General features: G+C 41.9%; 1 protein-coding gene and 1 long non-coding RNA gene across 2 annotated transcripts in view; one reads left to right on the top strand and one right to left on the bottom strand.

Annotated features, from left to right (window-relative positions):
- LOC139540294 (hepatocyte growth factor receptor-like) overlaps positions 1-13874 on the top strand; it is a 73510-nt gene that overhangs the window by 7628 nt on the left and 52008 nt on the right. The gene's annotated exons all lie outside the window — the stretch shown is intronic.
- Positions 4321-6510, bottom strand: LOC139540295 (uncharacterized). Its single transcript, XR_011668155.1, has 2 exons — positions 5965-6510; positions 4321-4441 (listed from the first exon to the last, which is right to left on the bottom strand). It is a non-coding gene; the product is annotated as an uncharacterized lncRNA (long non-coding RNA).

The following is a 13874-nucleotide window of genomic DNA, read 5'->3' as shown; positions in this document are numbered from 1 at the left end:
TGACCTGGAATAGGAATTTAAAGGAGGGTTGGAGAAGTGAGCCGATGCAAGAGCATGTTTGATGATGTAAATGGTGGTTGTCAATTCCACCGAGCCTCTTAACTCCTGGCTATGGGCCCATAGGGCTCTGGTCAAAAGTAGTGGACTATGTAGGCCATAGGGGGCCATTTAGGATGTGCCCAAGTAGTGTAGGGAGCCAGATATGATAAATGATACAATGGTGTCTCTGTCGTCTTGTTCATGTGCTATAGGCTAGAGCCAGGCTCTTTTCAGTAGCTGCTCATTGCCTCTCTCACTGCAGGCTTATTGTGGGTCTCATGGGGGCCATTTGTTAGTTACCAGAAACACAAATCATCTAGAATACTAATGAAAGACTAATAACTTGTCCCCTCAATAGACTTACTGTATACACACAAAGTTCAACGAGCCTCTTGAAGCTATCGATTGGATTAGACAGGAGATTTTGGCTTGACAATGTTATTGGCAACAAAAAGAAACACTACACGTTTTGCTGTGTAATGGTAATGGAAGAGAGTGAGAGATGCTTCAGACTTGGAATGTCACCAACAGGCTTTGTGGCCATTATCATAAGTTGAGTCGAGAGAAAGAGAGAGAGAGAGAAAGAGAGAGAGAGAGAGGCAAGGGGGACAATTGGGCTCTAAAAATAACAAACGGCCACATTTAAAGTCAAAATTATTATTAGATTACCATTGATCTGTGAAAACCCACCCGACGCTGATTGCTTTTAAATTGAATCTGAAGCCTGATTGATTGTACGTATGTAATATAATTCCAATGGAAGAGGATTTTGATTGACAGTCATTGTAATTAGCAGTACTGTTTAAATGAACAGGTTTTAAAGGGTGGCCTTAAGAACAAAAAAATAAAAATAATTTCTGATTATGAAATGCAACAAAGATATATGTCCTTATATACCCAGCATCGAACACATCGCTATATACTTTTAAAAAGTGTCCATTCAACAGTTGAGTAAGATCTACAGTAAGGGGCTACTGCTGCTGTTTGAGATACACGCACTGTGTTTCCACACATAGAATTTGGAATTAGAATGCTAGAATGGACATTAACCTTCTTATGATTGTATAAAGGTCAGCTATTTTGTTCAGGGAGTTGGTCAACCATTGTTTGCCAGTGCTGTCATAAGATATTGTGTAAAATAATGAATTTGAAGAATTTATCTGAACTGTATGTTTGTTAGCCTGGGTACCAGTCTCTTTAGCTAATCCACTCCATGTACTCCATGTCATGTGCCAAAGAGACTGGCCTTTCCTCTTCAAATATGAACATTCTATCATTAACGTCCTTGAGGATAATAGTGGATTTGATCCTTATTCGATCACCCTCACAGCTATCCTCCAATCACAACGATTATGCACATTTTGGGACTTTTTTCTCTCCACAACCATTTTTTGTTTGTCCGGACGAAACCAGTCTGTCAAAATTTGCTACCTCACCTCTACATTTTTACACCTAATACATACTCCAATTCAAACCCCAAAATATCGTAGTCTTTGTTATAGATTCTAATTATTTATATTTTTGAGGAGGCACATGTAAAATGTGTTCCACACACACATACAGTTGAAGTCGGGAAGTTTACATACACCTTAGCCAAATACATTTAAATTCCCGTTTGTCACAATTCCAAACATTGAATCATAGTAAAAAGCCTTCCACAAGCTTCCCACAATAAGTTGGGTGAATTTTGGCCCATTCCTCCTGACAGAGCTGTTGTACCTGAGTCAGGTTTGTAGGCCTCTTTGCTCGCACACGCTTTTTCAGTTCTGCCCACAAATCTTCTATAGGATTGAGGTCAGGGCTTTGTGATGGCCACTCCAATACCTTGACTTTGTTGTCCTTTAGCCATTTTGCCACAACTTTGGAAGTATGCTTGGGATCATTGTCCATTTGGAAGACCCATTTGCGACCAAGCTTTAACTTCCTGACTAATGCTTGAGATGTTGCTTCAATATATAAACATAATTTTCCTCCCTCGTGATGCCATCTATTTTGTGAAGTGCACCAGTCCCTCCTGCAGCAAAGCACCCCCACAACATGATGCTGCCACCCCTGTGCTTCACGGTAGGGGTGATGTTCTTCGGCTTGCAAGCCTCCCCCTTTTTCCTCCAAACATAATGATGGTCATTATGGCCAAACAGTTATATTTTTGTTTCATCAGACCAGAGGACATTTCTCCAAAAAGTACGATCTTTGTCCCCATGTGCAGTTGCAAACCGTAGTCTGGCTTTTTTATGGCGGTTTTGGAGCAGTGGCTTCTTCCTTGCTGAGCGGCCTTTCAGGTTATGTCGATATAGGACTCGTTTTACTGTGGATATAGATACTTTTGTACCTGTTTCCTGCAGCATCTTCACAAGGTCCTTAGCTGTTGTTCTGGGATTGATTTTCACTTTTTGTACCAGAGTACGTTCATCTCTAGGAGACAGAACGCGTCTCCTTCCTGAGCGGTATGACGGCTGCGTGGTACCATGGTGTTGATACTTGCGTACTATTGTTTGTACAGATGAACGTGGTACCTTCAGGCATTTGGAATTTGCTACCAAGGATGAACCAGACATCAACAGGTACACCTCCAATTGACTCAAATGATGTCAATTAACTTATCAGAAGCTTCTGAAACCATAACATAATTTTCTGGATTTTTTCAAGCTGTTTAAAGGCACAGTCAATTTAGTTTATGTAAACTTCTGACTCACTGGAATTGTGATACAGTGAATTATAAGTGAAATAATCTGTCTGTAAACAATTGTTGGAAAAATGACTTGTGTCATGCACAAAGTAGATGTCCTAACCAACTTGCCAAAACTATAGATTGTTAACACGAAATTTGTGGAGTGGTTGAAAAACGAGTTTTAATGACTCCAACATAAGTGTATATAAACTTCCGACTTCAACTAAGTACCCTCCAAGTACCCTACTTGGACACCGGCTCTCCACAATTTCTCACTCTCCCACGCCAAATAGCCATTAAGCTAGGGCTCTTCGTAGGTTGCGATTTTTTTACCTGGTTACAATAGCACTCACAGCTTTCCAAGAAAACCAACATTTGGACATTTATGGTCTGTATATTTATAGGCTATTTATACAGTTAATGTATATTAAACCTGTATAAACTGTATTTAATTTAATAGGATCTCACTGGTCCCACATGCCTGAGCATGCTGGTGCCCTGCCTGCCTGCTGTCACTAGGATGTTGTGGTAGAACCAACCCAGGGTTGTATTCACCAGACACCAAACAGAAGAAAACGGACCAAAACATTGAGGGACTAACCGAAATTGTCCAATAAGAATTTCTAGTTTTTGTTGCAAATCTCTAGTTTTTGTTGCAAAATGTTTTCCATTTAACTACTGAATATGCCCCGGTGGTTTAGGTCACAGCTCGCCTGGTGGGAGGGAGAGGCTCAACATCACTTCACTGGTGAAATGAACAAAATCATGAAAATACAGGATCGTTCCTGCCCTGTCCTGTTCAAATCCATAATAATCCCACAATATTGGGTTTTGATAAGGTAGGATAGGTGTGTATGCCTGGTGTATGTGTGAGTGTGCACGTATAAGTGATAGTAAGAGGAACTGAGAAAGGTACCAGATAAGTCAAGAATTGTGTGAGGTTCAGCTTGAGATTTTGTGTTTGTTTTCCTCAACCTGCATCTGTTTCACAAAACCACACACACTCACCAGCCTAGCCCCTATGAACATGTGGTAAGAGTTGGGTGAGAGACCCTGCAGCTGCATACTCTCTCAGGCACCTCCACCTCCACCCCCTCAACTCAGTGACTCCATCCCAGTATGAGCTCAGACCAGTACAGTGTGTCATGACTTGTCCGTGCCCAGACAGGCTCCGTGCTTGAGGAAAGGCTGAGCAACAGCAGCTAGATACCACCAGGCACCAGAGACTGACTGGCACGCTGGCCACCTGGCATCCAGCTGCTAACTGATTGCCTTCAGCACCTGTCTGTGGGGTAGAATAAATATTATAGAAATAGAGAACAAAATTATAGAAACCCCATGTCATATAAACACTATGTCATAAAGGCACAGTTCACTATTTCACATGATGTATTAAGTCCTTGCCCATAGAAAGTCATGGAAAACCTTACTTACTTTACCAGGCTGTAGGCTTATAAACTTGCATTGACCAACACTAACTGTGCAATATACAGAGAAGAGCAGTGGGTCAATATTCTGCGACCGAGTCATGGTTACGTAAGATTGTCCTTTTGGTCAATCGATGATGACATTATCAAACTGGACTTTGATTCTCAATGAATGAAAACAGATATGTTTAAAAAGCTGTTTATTTCAGACATTCTTCAAGGCGGGTAGGTTTTCTGTTGGTTAGAAATTCTCCAAGGCTGGTGTGTTTGCTGTTTGCAGTAGTGGCCGTTGATTGGTGAATACCTGGGGCGTGAGGTGGTTGGAGATGTCAACAAAGCAGGATGACAGAAACTACCGGTAGTTTCTCTGAGAAGATATATAAAGCGATCTGTGCATTTGAACAACAGCATAAATACACCTTTTTCCACTTTTGCATGTCAAAAACCGAATGACCAATGCTGCACATGCTGCCACTGTTTTGAGCAGATCAGATTATACTATTTAGAATAAGCAGCCAGCTCATGAACGAACAAGTGCACCAGGAATAATGCAACAAGCATACAAATGCAATAAGTGAAAACACATTATCTAACTGAGGATAGCTGGCTAACATAATGTGACAAAGTATGATGTGCTGGCTAGTAAACGTTCATCCTGACATAACTTCATATTTCCGAGTAAGTCAGATATGAGTTTAGAAAGACTTGAAATTGGCATGGGAGATAACTAGCTAGCAAGCTACCAGCTAGCTATATCAAAAGGTAGATAACTGGTTCGTTTTAGCTAAAAATGTACCAATCTATGTATCAATGTTTCTCAAAATTACTGTACCTGGCTAAATAATTTGATCATGCTTTGTGATACACCCGGTTTTATGCTGTTTTAGTCCACACAACATGTCGCCCTGTCACCTACAATAGAACCTGATAAACAACATTAGGGGCAAACAATCAAATTGCCCACGCTTTTTTGTCCTACCAGATCCGCGATGAGAAGGTTCTAGCTAGTGTATCCCTCTGTCCTTCAACTCTTGTTGGATGTAGGCTCCTGTGACTGTTATGATAATTTATTTGCAAGTCAATTACAATGATCTTTTTGCTTTAGAGCCATCTGTACCTGATAGAGAAGTTCTACTGTAGTCTCACCTGTGGAAGTAAGCTGTCTGGCGCAAGATACTTTTTGGGAGGAGGAGACTAGAGCAGACCCAGAAGATCCGACTGAATGGACGCACATTTGAGCACCCCAAGACGGTCTATTTACTTTGTGCTGTTATAATCTATGCTATGAAATCCTCCTATTTCATTGGGGCTGTTCCCCCTCATAGAATATAGCTGGCAACACAATCCAAGCAATGTTCGCACAATGTTGGCAGTCACTGTGGGGCAAGTAACTGAACATCTTGTTTTTAACAATATATTTTTGAAACAGACAAACTACACATTTACCGCATTTTTATGAGCATTTAAAACATAATCCATGTAAGGAATTTTTTGGACCAATCACAAGTGTGGCGCTGCCCCTAACTCCCTAATGGGCGAGCCGCCTCTGGCTGTTTGTTCAAAATTTGCCAGGGCTGGTGTGTTTGCTGTTTGTTAGAAATTCTCCAGGGCTGGTGTGTTTTCTCAGTTTACATATGCAGGTATTTCCTAGTAATAATCGGGTTGCTTTCTGTGGTAAATGTTAGTTTATATTTTGCATTAAGTTAATCATTAGTGAGCGGTCTCCAGTCCCAGTTCTCTGTGACTTGTTTGGGAAAAACAACATTGCGTAGTATAGGTGTGTGCTTCTTGTCTGTTTGTGAGGTTGGAATTGTGTGCACACCTTACCTTATCTATGAGCAGTAACTAGTGGAAACGTCTCCCTCCACTTGCAACCTGTCTGTCTCCCAGAGGGAAAGCACATACTGGAATTGCCATAGCCCTGACACGGATCTCTGCTGTCCACCGCTCCTGTCCTCGTCAATTTCTCTTTTCGACATGCCGTTACAAATTATATACATTCTCTTCAAATCACATATCTTCCATTTTGTCCTCCACACATCTAAGCAGGGATTTTGCAAAAACTTGGCTACTTTATTGCTTGTAAGAGGTCTTTGCCAATAGTCCCTAAGGCTCCACATGATACACTTGTTTAGTGTGTGATGTGGAGTGAAGGAGCTTTGCTCAGTTGAGCTTAGCTATGAGTCAAGGGCCCAGAGCTGTTTTCTAATCAGTCACCTGCCGTTCCTCCTACTCCTTTACTTCTCCGCCTCTACCTCCACACAGTGATATCCTGCTTCCTGGTGGAATAGCTATGTGTACACACTCGTCTTTCGGCATGCACGAACATACACGAGGCACCCTCCTGGCCAGTGCCCTTACCTCAACCCCCCCCCCCCCCCCCCCCACCCCTTCCCCCTCATCTCTTCTTAAAGCGTTGTCTCACTACCAGTCTGAGCTGGCTTCATGGATGGCCCAGGTTTTAAACACCAAGGTCAGTGTAGGGGAGGAGCAGTGGAGCAGAAACAACCCTCTGTGTTAGGCCAGCCGGTCTACTCCACCCTGTGGGCACGGGAGCCCAGGCCAGCGCCCCAGCATGGACCTCAGACAGACTAACATGGTGGACTCTACAGACCTATGGACTTCTGGACTTCGCCATGCAGTTGCATATGTCTCTAGCACTTGATTTTAGGGGTCCGTAATAAACCATTTATAAAGGCATTTATAAATTGTTTGTTCACCATTTATTAATAATTACTCCCACGTTTAAAAAACATTCACTAAGTCTTTTTGCAGTCCCTAGTCTAAAGTGAGCACTATTTATACTTTATAAATGTTTTGAGTGAACAGATAAAAGATGGGCATGCCATTGGTAGACATTCAAGCCATACCTGGTAAAAGAATAAGCATGCCACACAGTATGTGGAAATATATTATGTTCTGGGAATTGCCAGGGACCTCCTGATACGATATTATCACAATAATTAGGAGCCAATACAATACGTATTGCGATTCTCACGATTCTACATGTATTGTGAATCGATACTCTGTTTTTATTGCGATTTCATGTTCCAAAAATATTTCTCACTATATGTCTGCTCCAGAGAGAGAAGAAATGTCTGCTACAGAGAAATATGTTGGCTAACTATTTAAAAAGAAGATGGAGAACAAGCTATAGGATGAACAATACCAGAGTTTTGGCGCACGCACAGCCGACTAGCGCTAGCTAACGCTACCTAACGCAACAAAAAAATCTCTCTCTATATTTTTTTTAACCTTTTACTGCAGTCGGCTAAATCAGGGTCACACAGAGTGTTTCATGGTCGTCTTAAATACATTTACTAAGAAACAAATGTATACACCTCACACACATAGTTATGCAACCTGGTCTCAGCATTTCAACCAACCACCCTACTTTTTGTTGTTGTTTTTGCCTTAAGTAACCATCTTTCTTATGTAACCATACAAAACCTAACATTGGACTGCGGGAAAGCGCTACCAAATCTATACTACAGTCAAGGTATCAATATCCAGTGCCTTAAGAAAGTATTCATACTCTTTGACAGATTGTGTTACAGCCTGAATTCAAAATGGAATTCAATAGATGTCACCCATCCACACACAATATCCCATAATGACAGTGAAAACATGTTTTTTTGTTTTGTTCAATTTTTTGGGGAAATGAAATATATTATTTACATAAGTATTCACACCCCTGAGTCAATACATGTTAGAATCACCTTTGGCAGCGATTACAGCTGTGAATCTTTCTGGGTGTCTCTAAGAGCTTTTACACACCTGGATTGTACAGTGTTTGCTATTTTTTGATTGTTTTATTCTCCAAGCTCTGTCAAGTTGGTTGTTGATCATTGCTAGACAGACGTTTTCAAGTCTTGCCATTTATTTTCAAGCCGATTTAAGTCAAAACTGTAAGTAGGCCTCTTACCACAAAGAACATTCAATGTCGTTGTGGTAAGCAACTCCAGTGTAGATCTGGCCTTTATCAGGAATCAAGGTAAGACTCAAGTGCAGACCGTGTGAAGTAACAATGTTTTAATGTAACAACAGGGGAAGGCAAACGTCAGGTCAAGGCAGGTAGGGGTCGATAATCCAGAGTAGGAGCAAAGGTACAGGACGGCAGGCAGGCTCAGGGTCAGGGACAGGCAGAGTGGTCAGATGGGCGGGTACAGGGTCAGGACAGGCAAGGGTCAAAAACCAGGAGGACGAGAAAAAGAGAGTCTGGGAAAAGAGCTGACATGACAAACCCTGGTAAGCTTGACAAACAAGACGAACTGGCACCGACAGACAGAAAACACAGGTATAAATACCCAGAGGATAAGTGGGGAAGATGGGCGACACCTGGAGGGGGTGGAGACAAGCACAAGGACAGGTGAAACAGATCAGGGCTGACACTTGTGTTTTAGGTTATTGTCTTGCTGAAAGTTGAATTTGTCTCCCAGTGTCTGTTGGAAAGCAAACTGAACCAGGTTTTCCTCTAGGATTTTTCCTGTACTTAGCTCTATTCAGTTTATTTTTATCCCCCAAAAAACTCCCTAGTCCTTGCCGATGGCAAGCATACCCATAACATGATGCAGCCACCACTATGCTTGACAATATGTGGAGTGGTACTCAGTAATGTGTTGTGTTGGATTTTCCCCAATCATAACTCTTTGTATTCAGGACATAAAGTTAATTTATTTGCCACATTCTTTGCAGTTTTACTTTAGTGCCTTATTGCAAACAATATGCATGTTTTGGATTTTTTTTATTCTGTAAAGGCTTCCTTCTTTTCACTCTGTCATTCAGGTTAGTATTGTGGAGTAACTACAATGTTGTTGATCCATCCTCAATCATAGACATTAAAGACGATCTGTAACTATTTTAAAGTCACCAGTGGCCTCATGATGAAATCCCTGAATGGTTTCCTTCCTCTCCAGCAACTGAGTTAGAAAGGACCCCTCTATCTTTGTAGCGACTAGGTGTATTGATACACCAACCAAAGGGTAATTAATAACTTCACTAGACTCAAAGGGATATTCAATGTCTGCTTTTAACATTTTTAGCCATCTACCTATAGGTGCCCTTCTTTGCTAGGCATTGGAAAACCTCCCTGGTCTTTGTGGTTGAATCTGTGTTTGAAATTCACTGCTCGACTGAGGGACCATACAGATAACTGTATATGTTAAACGCTATTATTGCACAGAGAGTGAGTCCATTCAACATATTATGTGACCCCCCTGGTGGCAGGGAAGTCAGGCGCAGGAGATTGAACTTGGTATAAAACAGAGCAGTTTAATAAGTGCTCAAAAACTCTGAAAACCAAAATATACAAAATAATACAAGTGGGTACAAAACCCACACACCAGAACATATCTTGCACATAGCTTACAAGCAAACAATCACCGACAAGGACAATGAGTGGGAACAGAGGGTTAAATACACAACATGTAATTGATGGGATTGGAACCAGGTGTGATGGAAGACAAGACAAAACCAATGGAAAATTAAAAGAGGATCAGCGATGGCTAGAAGGTTGACGACTTCGACCTCCGAACGCCGCCCGAACAAGGAGAGGGACCAACGTGACACTTATTGACTCAAGACATTTCAGCTTTACATTTTTTATTAATTTGTAAACATTTCTAAAAACATAATTCCACTTTATGGGATTTGTGTGTTGGCCAGTGACACAAAATCTCAATTTAATACATTTTAAATGCAGACTGTAACGCAACAAAAAGTCAAGGGGTGTGAATACTTTCTGAAGGCACTGTGACATCATCCAAAATAATATTGCGATATGTAACCGTATCGTTTTTTTCCCCCATCACTAAAATATTTATACCTGTTGTGAATAAATGGCTTACTAACATTTACAAATATGGGAATAAGGAATAATAAATGGTGAGCAAACTGTTTGTAAATGCATTATAAATGCCTTATAAAAGGTTTATTATGGACCCTTAATATAAAGTGTCACCCATATGTCCGTATAGTTGGTCCTGCCGTTAGCCATATGGACAAAAGCAGGCCTTGAGCCAGTCCACCATGCACCGGATACATGGACAGAAGTGTCCATGCGCCGGTCAACAGTGAACTGATGATACATTGACAGAATGTGAGAGATTTTATGTTTCAGGGTTAGGTTCAGATGAACCGTTGAGTACATCTAAACCTAGGTTAAGATAACTTGCTGAAATGGAAGGGGATTTAAAGTCCTTCCGGGCCAAGGCATGGTCTGACTCTGGCATCAGCTGATGCTAAACCCCCAGTCATTCCATTCAGCTATACTAAGCCACACACAATGGAGCCAAGAGATTGTGTCTGAATGTCTACTCAAGTATGGAGGGGATAGAATAGAAAGACACCCCCCACCCTCCTACTCCAACCTCTCAATCCCTATCCTCTCAACGCTTGTGTGGGTTTTATCACCCTGTCGCGCTCCCATACAATGCACCAACAAACAGAGACCTAGGCTATCTAGCCAAATCCCCAGGACACCATTCAGATTGGGGCAGGAGGCTTTGATGTTATCCACCCCACTGGGGATTGGTGATCTCTGGATGAATCATATTGCTGTCAAAGGAGGAAAAGGAAGGGAGGGCATGCTCACACCTGAGTGAGCATGAACTGTTTTTCTCGGAATTGAATGGTGTATTTTACGGTCAGAAAGCCCAGTATTTGGCCATGCATCTAATGGACTATCCCAATTCACTTCCAAGAAAACTTTGTCTTTGTGCATCAGGGATTGTGTCAAAAGAGAAAGATTTTGTTTTTAAAGTTGGGCTCCCGGGTTAGGGTTTGGCCGGGGTAGACCGTCGTTGTAAATAAGAATTTGTTCTTAAAAGACTTGCCTAGTTAAATAAAGGTTAAATAAAAAATAAAACAACCAGCAATTACTGGTTTGATGTATCCTACAATAGTCTCCAGCAATGAACCCTTGAGGTTGTTTTGGCAGTCGTCATACCGGTTACTGTGACAATGTTCAGTCATGTTTCAGAAGAAGAGTAAGAAGGTAGGTGATGCATTACACACAACTTCCTGTTTATATGTTGCTATAATACATTTACAGTCAAATACAAAAACCTATCCTGTTTGAAGATTTCTTCTCTGGCATTAACAGTACTGGGCCGGTATTCACAAAGTGTCCCAGAGGAGTGCTGTTTTAGGATCACGTCCCCCCTTATTCATTATGATTCAAGGCTAAACTGATCCTAGATCAGCATTAACAGTACTGGGCCGGTATTCACGAAGTGTCCCAGAGGAGTGCTGATTTAGGATCACGTCCCCCCTTATTCATTATGATTCAAGGCTAAACTGTGAGGGGAACGGCACCTCCGTACCTTCAGGCTCTGATCAGGCCCTACACCCAAACAAGGGCACTGCGTTCATCCACCTCTGGCCTGCTCGCCTCCCTACCTCTGAGGAAGTACAGTTCCCGCTCAGCCCAGTCAAAACTGTTCGCTGCTCTGGCACCCCAATGGTGGAACAAACTCCCTCACGACGCCAGGTCAGCGGAGTCAATCACCACCTTCCGGAAACACCTGAAACCCCACCTCTTTAAGGAATACCTAGGATAGGATAAAGTAATCCTTCTAACCCCCCCCCCCCCCCCCTTAAAAGAGTTAGATGCACTATTGTAAAGTGGTTGTTCCACTGGATATCATAAGGTGAATGCACCAATTTGTAAGTCGCTCTGGATAAGAGCGTCTGCTAAATGACTTAAATGTAAATGTAAACTGATCCTAGATCAGCATTAACAGTACTGGGCCGGTATTCACGAAGTGTCCCAGAGGAGTGCTGATTTAGGATCACGTCCCCCCTTATTCATTATGATTCAAGGCTAAACTGATCCTAGATCAGCATTAACAGTGTTCCTGGATCTGTGCCCTTGAGAAACCAACCAGATGTACAGTATTTAGATCATCATGAATTATTCTCACATAATCTGTGTGTGTGTGTGTGTGTGTGTGTGTGTGTGTGTGTGTGTGTGTGTGTGTGTGTGTGTGTGTGTGTGTGTGTGTGTGTGTGTGTGTGTGTGTGTGTGTGTGTGTGTGTGTGTGTGTGTGTGTGTGGAGATGCCAACTTCCAGGAGTTTATGAGTGTGAAAAGGCAGTACAATGATGCATTGTTGCACTGCCGCCCGTTTCTCTGAACTGGGGCTATGCCCATTGTTAGTTTGCCTTTTGTTGTGTGTTTTTTGTTTTACAGACATTATAGTATTCAGCTGGTGCAGAAATAGTTACAAAAGAAAATACTAAAAGCCACCACCACCTGCATGTTGTCATGAAATAAATCGGAATAGCATACGTATGATAAGGTTGTGTTTGTTCTCTCCAAGTTTGTGTTGATTTTTAAACCTGCGTTCTCATTAAAGCAAAAGTACACTATATATACAAAAGTATGTGGACACCCCTTCAAATGAGTGGATTCGGGCTATTTCAGCCACACCCGTTGCTGACAGGTGTATAAAATCGAGCACACAACCATGCAATCTCCATAGACAAACATTGGCAGTCTTACTGAAGAGCTCAGTGACTTTCAAAGTGGCACTGTCATTGGATGTCACCTTTCCAACAAGTCAGTTTGTCAAATTTCTGCCCTGCTAGAGCTGCCCCAGTCAACTGTAAGTGTTGTTATTGTGAAGTGGAAACATCTAGGGGTAACAATGGCTCAGCCGCAATGTGGTAGGCCACACAAGCTCACAGAAGGGGACCGCCGAGTGCTGAAGCACGTAGCGCGTAAAAATCGTCTGTCCTCGGTTGCAACACTCACTACCGAGTTCCAAACTGCCTCAGGAAGCAACGTCAGCACAATAACTATTCATCTGGAGTTTCATGAAAGGGGTTTCCATGGTCAAGCAGCCACACACACAATCTTCAGGTCACCATGCACAATGCCAAGTGTATGCTAGAGTGGTGCAAAGCTCGCCACAACTGGACGCTGGAGCAGTTCTATGGAGTGATGAATCACATTTCACCATCTGGCAGTACGACGGACAAAAGAAGGGAAGAACTAGCTATGTTCAGATCCTGTGTCAATTAAGAAAACAAAAGGTGATATGCACATCCCATACTTAAGATAAGATAACCAATGCTGGGGAAAAAAATAATACTTTAAAGGTCCAATGCAGATGTTTTTTTTAATCTCAATATCAAATCATTTCTGGGTAACAACTAAGTACCTTACTGAGATTGTTTTCAATTAAAATGGTAAAATTATAAACAAAAATAGCTTCTTATCTAAGACCAATTTCTCAAGCAAGAATTTTGTTAGGACTGTCTGGGAGTGGTCTGAGTGGGGAGCAGAAAAAACATTTATTGGCTGTTATTAGCAGAGAGGTTTCAAACTCATTCTTATTGGTCTATTAGCTAATGTATTGCATGGTGATGTCACCATGGAAGGCCAAAACTCCATCCCACCGAAACAGCCTGAAATTTCAGGCATTCTTTTCAGACAGCTCTTACACTAAAAGGGCATTATCATAATTTTTATAATTTCACAGTATTATTCCAACCCCATAGTGTGGAAAAACATGTTTTTGAGCCCACTGGGCCTTTAAGATAAATACATTAGGCATGCACACAGAATATTGATGCTCCCCAGTGCCCCAGTGCTCCCCAGGCCCTGCTGTCAGACCCAGAGCCAAGATACAGTGTAGAGTTTCCTGACCCTGTTTACAACCCTTGGTTATCTGGTTCATCTTAAAGTCCCTACTGTTGGAACTGCTACTGGTGCTGTGGTCCTTCTGTGTTTCC

The sequence above is a fragment of the Salvelinus alpinus genome, chromosome 15, assembly GCF_045679555.1.
Source record: "Salvelinus alpinus chromosome 15, SLU_Salpinus.1, whole genome shotgun sequence".
NCBI classification, from domain to species: domain Eukaryota; kingdom Metazoa; phylum Chordata; class Actinopteri; order Salmoniformes; family Salmonidae; genus Salvelinus; species Salvelinus alpinus.
This window is presented reverse-complemented; position numbering and strand designations above follow the sequence as displayed.